We start from the raw sequence: 7,556 nt of genomic DNA on the forward strand, positions 1-7,556 counted from the left end.
ACGAGCGGACTTGGGAATACGAGTCCAGTTCCATGGTGACGAAACGACCCGGGAGTACGTGTTTGCCTGGAGAACCACTCGGGAACGGTATTCGCGAGATTGCTATTCACTGCACCAATGTGATATGAATTTCAACCTGCCAATATTTTTAATAAATTAAATATTCAAAATGCATCTTCATTTATTGTAGATGGAAGCTATCCTCCTGTACCAATCCCTAGCTATTTTTACCTAGGAAACGCCTTGAGAACATGCATCCATGTTTTCTTAATAATTAGTTAGGACGGGCTGTCTTTTGCTGGTACGATATATAATAAATAATATTAATCATAATGTCAGCAACGGCTAGTTTCTATCAATCTTCTCCTGATTAGGCGTATCTACGTACCCTCATATTTTGCTTGCATTGCGGCTGCTCTTCTTTCGACAAGTAGGTTCCAAGTCGAGTGCAATACATGATGGTTGATATATCACGAACTAGGTGGAGGAGACGGCACGAGACTGCGAAAGGGCGAACGAAATGAGGCATTAAATAAGCTTGCTGGCAAACAGGAGGAACACATTGTCTCGCCAAAGTTTGCTTCATGCCTGTCGACTTGCCGTTTCCAGTTCGAGTTTTGAAATCTCTTCCTCTCCTACCTCCTACCGCGGCAGGCGGGACGAGAGTTGAAGCAAAGTAGGCGAAGTTGTAAACATGGCGATAAAACAATTCCAAGGCGTCTTTACAACACAGTTTGCCAAGACTTCTGGGTAGCTAACTCCAGTCAGATTTGTATTCTTCACTGTACTCTATTCAGCACTTTACAAATAAACGATAATGAGAATAATCTATCTAGGTGAGCGTGTCTACTATTTAACACAGCTTTCCTGGCTGATCCTATGATTAATAATTGTGGACGATATCACTTCCTGTCAGTTCAGTAGCAAATTTGCCATCAGAACTGCGACCGCATTTAGAACACATCTCCTCCTACGACAAAATATTACTTTTTAGGCTAAAGACAAGATGTAATAATATACCGGGCTGAATCGTTTAGATGGTTGAACGAAGGCCTTCTGAACCCAAGTTGGCGGGTTTAATTCCAGCTCAATCCGTTGGTATTTGAAGGTGTTCAAGTGCTCTGGCCTCATTTAGTTGATTTACCGGAATTTAAATGACTCCTGTAGGTTAAAATTCCGACAGCTTGGCACTCCGAAATACTGTAAAAGTAGTTAGTACGATAAAATCCAATAATAATAATAGCTAGTGTAATTTAGACGATCTGCGTACCAATTTAGATGTTCCGATTGCTGCCATCTGGGCAAGAAGGGGCTCCTCTGTATGGTTCCTTTCACTTAGTTAAGTGTGTAGATACAGAGTACGCTATCAGACGTCTTTAAAACGACAACAATTGATAGTGGGAGTGCAAAAAATTTCCAAACCTACAAACTTGTTATAATGATTCATGCAATGTATCCCAGATCAACAGAAATAGATTAACACTAGAATGTCCGGCGTGACCTATTTGCCATACACATAACTAGAAGTTACGCGAAGACCTGTTCACGTCTTGTTTTCTCCTGCTATACAGTGGGAATTACTAGTCACAGAATCATAAACGAGCTCTGGCAGAACATTTCTAACTTTACTTTCAGATAATATCTGCCAATTACTTCTGTAACTTCAGTCGATGTTTTGTGGAAGTGTGAGGAATGTATGTGCTTGAACAAAAAAGATTTGAGATAACTGAACTTTAAACCCCTGGGTGTGTAGGGACAGTAGAATACATCCACGGTATCACCTGCCTGTCGTAAAAGACGACTGAAAGGGGACCGGAAGTGGTCTCAACATGGGAGAGTTGGTTGGCAACCACGGAGGCCCTAGCGGAGTCTGCTATTGCTTCCACTTACTTGTGCCTGGCTCTTCATTTTTATATTTACTATACGACTTCCCTTGGCCTTCTCTTATTATCTTCCGACCCAGACGGTATCAGGATTCCTTCACTTTCTTTTACCGATATCAGCATCCTTTGTTGAAGAATATTAGGTCTCTTCCTTTTTTCCTTCTGATTAGTGCTTTTGTTTTTGTTTGGGTCATGAGTTTCAGCATTCTCCTGCAATACGGCCTTTTCAAAGCTTCGAATCTATTTCTTTATTTTTCTTCCTTTCTTTCTAAGCTAGTTATTGTCTACTATTGCGTAATTTAATTTCCTCTTAATACAATAATCACCACCACCAGCTTCACCAATTGAATTCTAAGGCAGTATCACTAATGATCATTATTTATTGTTTTATTAGTCTCATGTGCTTCATTGTTTTTATTTTAGTTTTTATAATAATTAATTTGAAGATCACTTTTTAACACTGCAGTGAACCTTCATGCTTCTTATTAGGAAGTCCTTAAACAACGTTACTTTTAAATAAGATGATTATATCGTTTGTGTGCATTGTAACAAGAGTGTCTTAAAGTGACAGATTGAAACAATTGTAAGCACAAAATTGAACATACGAACATAAGCTGATTTAATAATATAATTGAATGCAGCCAATGGCCAAGAAATAAATACAATATCGTACATTGCTCATTCACTACAAATATGAGGTCAATGACGTTGTTCTCTCCGTACACTCTCGATGATGGTACCGATCGCATTGTTTCTTGCACAATTTGCAAGTACAGTCATGATGTCTTGTCTTGTCGCATATTTTGTGATGGAATCGATGCACAGCGAATCGTGCCATGATAAGTCGCAGTTCGTAATTTGGACGTTGCCAGTCTTGAGCTATCATAGCATCCGTGATGTAAAACGTGCTCCATATTTCTTTCCTCCTGTCGTGTAGTTCTTTTAACGCACTCTGATACACAGGTGTAGAATGTAATAGCATCCATTCTCGAAGATACTCTATAAAGAACCTTTCTCTCACCAGCTCATATATCAACCGTGAGGGGGTAAATTTAGATACGCTGAGTACTCTTTTTAGATAAATTGCCTTGATCTTTCCCAATTCCAGAAGATTGCTCTTAGAAAGATGGTCCAATAAGCTGATTTAAGGGAGTAGATTTGATGAAAATCAGATTTCTCTGCTGTTCTTGATTTTGTTTAGGTCGTCAGTTTCTCATGCAACACCACATTTGAAAAAGATATAATCTTTTTCTTTCTTTCTAATCTCATTTTTGTCAATGTTTCACTTGCATATATCGCCACACTTCAGACGAATGTGTTCAAAAATATCTTTCTAATTGTTATCAATGTTCGAAGTGAGAAAATTTCTTTTGTTGAGAACGGCCCTCCTTAATTATGCCATCCTTAGTTATTCTATCACCCAAGTAACAGTATTCATCCATTTCCTCATTTTCTTATTTTCACGTGCCAGCAAATCTTCCCACACGAGGCTGGCGTATTTGTAATTCCACCGGACTGAGTCACCATCGAACCTGGCAAGTTGGGCTCATAAGACCGGCGCTCTACTACCCGCCTCCGTAGCGTGAGGTTTAGTGTTAATAGCTGCTATCCTCGGAGGCCCGGGTTCGATTCCCGGTACTGCCAGAAATTTAAGAATGGCAGGAGGGCTGGTATGAGGTTGAAATGGCACATGCAGCTCACCTGTGCGGTTTGGGTCACATAGCTATCAGCTTGCATTCTGGAGGTAGTGGGTTCGAACCGCACTGTTGGGGGTGTGCCTAAAAAGAGCTGCACCACCTCGGGATGAGGACACGAGTTTACTTACCACCCTAGCTACTCATCCCGGTAATTAAATTATTAATGATTCACTAATAAAAGTGCATAAACATAACATAAATCAAATACATAGGTATGCGTAACATACAGCATACAATGAACAGAACTTTCAGCATGGAAATATACTGATTTATTTTTGCATCAGTTGCAGTCTCCCAGTATGTCACCTACATCAGAATAACACAGTTACGCCTTATTCACTGTGAGCTCTGAGCTCAAATATATGCTATAAATATATTTTATCGAGCAAATGGCTGTGCGGTTTGGGTCACACAGCTATCAGCTTGCATTCTGGAGATAGTGGGTTCGAACCCCACTGTCGGTAGCCCTGAAGATGGCTTTCTGTGATTACCATTTTTCACAACAGACAAATGCTAGGGATGTACTTTAATTAAGGCCATCGTCGCTTCCTTGTCAATCCTAGCCCTTTCATATCCCTTTGTCGCCATAAGACCTATCTGCGTCGGTGCAACGTAAACATTTTGTGAAAATAAAGACGATATTTCAAAGCGCTGTTCTGATGATTCTACGTAAAAACAGGTGCATGTAGGTGATATCTCAATATAAAATAGTCGCTATTTATTCATTGGTTCCTGATATTATTATATGGGATTGATTATTGGGGCCATGAGGTAAATCAACTCAGACAGATTCATCTAATTCAAAATATGGCAAAAAATCTTATCGACAATTCTTGCAACGAATTACAACACAAAATGAAGTGCATTGCTTCTCTAAAAATTGTGGTATTTTGGAATAATTTTGTAATACTCATAAATTCATAACTCCTAAAATTCCTGACAAAATGTTGAAATCCGGCTAAACTGCGTTTACAATTAGATTCAGTGTTCGGAGAAAGGAGTTGCTGAGTTTCTAGGCCAGACGTTTAGATTCAGGTGACAGGCAAATGCTGAGGCTGTACCTTAGCAAGGCCCCACACTGTTGGCTGCGATGAAGCGTGTCACTGGGAAAGATATGTCTATGCGTGTACCGCCATGTTGTGGGCGCTCCAATGTAGTCTTAAACTTTTCGTAGTACCGTATACCAGACATGAGAATTTGAGCACATCAGAAATAATAATAATAATAATAATAATAATAATAATAATAATAATAATAATAATAATAATAATAATAATAATAATAATAATAATAATAATAATAATAATAATAATACCGGGCGAGTTGGCCGTGCGCGTAGAGGCGCGCGGCTGTGAGCTTGCATCCGGGAGATAGTAGGTTCGAATCCCACTATCGGCAGCCCTGAAAATGGTTTTCCGTGGTTTCCCATTTTCACACCAGGCAAATGCTGGGGCTGTACCTTAATTGAGGCCACGGCCGTTTCCTTCCAACTCCTAAGCCTTTCCTATCCCATCGTCGCCATAAGACCTATCTGTGTCGGTGCGACGTAAAGCCCCTAGCAAAAAAAAAAATTATTGACTTTACGTCCCACCAACTAAGTTTTTATAGTTTACGGAGACGCCAATGTGCCGGAATTTTGTCCCGCAGGAGTTCTTATACATGTCTAAATCTACCGAAACGACGCTGAAGTGTTTGAGCACCTTCAAATACCACTGGACTGAGCCAGGATCGAACCTGCCAAGTTGGGGTCAGAAGTCCAGCGCCTCAGCTGTCTGAGTCACTCAGCCCGACTTCAGAAGTTATTATGATGCCCTCGCATGCATACAATCGGTGTCGTATGCTAATTCCCAGTGTCTAGTAACCTATTCTAAGGTATTGGTGATCTCTTTATATCATCATAGGCACTCCGTTTTGGAGAGTGCATAGTCTGTCAACGGAATATATTAACATATTGCCAATTATGAGTTCTTAGGCATCTCTGATTATGAAATCGAGAAAGAGTTTCTTAACAATGCTCTCACAGGTACCAAAATTTAAAATTGGAGGTACAGTAGCTTCCAAGCTCGTCATCTTCATATGGCTGCGAGTTGCCGAAGCAGTTTTGCCATTTCGATCTATTACAATCAAGCCTGTCTGTGAAGTCACATTACAATTGAAGAGCTTATTTCCGAAACCACATAAATCCATTTTTGTCAATTCCCAGTTGAACCTGATATACAGTACTAAAGCTATAAGCTTCTATGCCCCAATGTATTTGTGTTCAAAGCAGGATATGTCTCTGTTAAAACTGAATGATAAATCTGTGTTTAGTTCCGAAATGGCTTAACTCGCAAGTTAATTTATTTTAATCCTCACAAACAATAGAGCGCCTTGTTGCTGTGAGAACTGTTCGCTCATACAATGACGTTCAAATTTGTTTGGAGTCAAAATCTTGCTTTCATAAAAACTTAAATAATTCGTTGTGTATGACAGTACATACCTCACACTTTGTTTCTGGATCGAACGAGTTGGCCGTGCGGTTACTGTCGCGCGACTGTGAGCTTGCATTCGGGAGATAATGACTTCGAACCCCACTGTCAGCAGCCAGTCGTGCCCCATGTTCTCTCCAGAAAAATGCTGGGGCTGCACCTTAATTAAGACCACGGCCGCTTCCTTCCAATTCCTAGGCCTTTCCTATCCCATCCTTGCCATTGGCGCTGGCCTTCTGACTACAAAATGGCAGGTTCGATCCAGGCTCAGTCTGGTTGTATTTCATGATTCTCAAATACTCCAGCTTCGTATCGATAGATTTACTGGCATGTAAAAAGAATTCCTACGGGATAAAATTCTGACGTGTCCAAAAACCGTAAAAGTAGTTAGACTTAAAACCCCTAACATTATTATTATTATTAATATTATTATTATTATTATTATTATTATTATTATTATTATTATTATTATTATTATTATTATTATTATTATTATTATTATTATTATTATTATTATTATTATCACAGTGGTTCCTCAGCCATCCTGAAAGTGGTTTTCCATGGTTTCCCACTTCTCCTCCAGGCAAATGCCGGGATGGTACCTAACTTAAGGCCACAGCCGCTTCCTTCCCTCTTCCTTGCCTTTCCAATCCAATCTTCCCATCCCTCCACAAGGCCCCTGTTCAGCATAGAGGTGAGGCCACCTGGGCGAGGTACTGGTCATTCTCCCCCGTTGTATCCCCGACCCAAAGTCTGAAACTCCAGTACACTGCCCTTGAGGCGGTAGAGGTGGGATCCCTCGCTGAGTCCGAGGGAAAAACCGACCCTGGAGGTTAAACAGATTAAAAAGATAAAGGCGAAAGGGAAAACACTAATATATTTTCTATCTTACTCTCTTTTTCCTCTTTTTGGATACTTTCCTTCAGTAAGAAATAATTGGTTAATAACGCTGATCTATCACCATTAATAACAATGAACGTAAATGAGAGTTCAAACATACGTTCCTATGTGGCACCCTACCACCCTAAAAGTGGAAAGTTGTATCTGTGGGTAGGTTTCAGAAGTTCATATTAACAGAGAATTCATCGTATCTCCACCAGAGGTCACAATAGGTAGATGTTAAGAGTGCTGTATAACTGGGGAATGTCCCACTTCGTATTACAATTGTTATTATTTATTTATTTATTTATTTATTTATTTATTTATTTATTTATTTATTTATTCATTTATTTATTTATTTATTTATTTATTTATTTATTTATTTATTTATTTATTTATTTATTTATTTATTTATTTATTTATTTATTTATTTCAGCTTAAATTTTACATGTCCTGAAGATAATAACGAGAAATTAAAGTTGTACATCCACGGTGCGCGAGCAGTACCTTGCATCCCACAATGCTCTTCCTATCTATTATCTCCTTAAGACTGGTCACGCCGCCTCCCAGCCACATGGATATGCAGTCCATCAGAACAACGTTCGTTGAGTTCATTTTCCTGTGCTAAG

This window comes from Anabrus simplex, chromosome 1, assembly GCF_040414725.1.
Source record: "Anabrus simplex isolate iqAnaSimp1 chromosome 1, ASM4041472v1, whole genome shotgun sequence".
Lineage (NCBI taxonomy): Eukaryota > Metazoa > Arthropoda > Insecta > Orthoptera > Tettigoniidae > Anabrus > Anabrus simplex.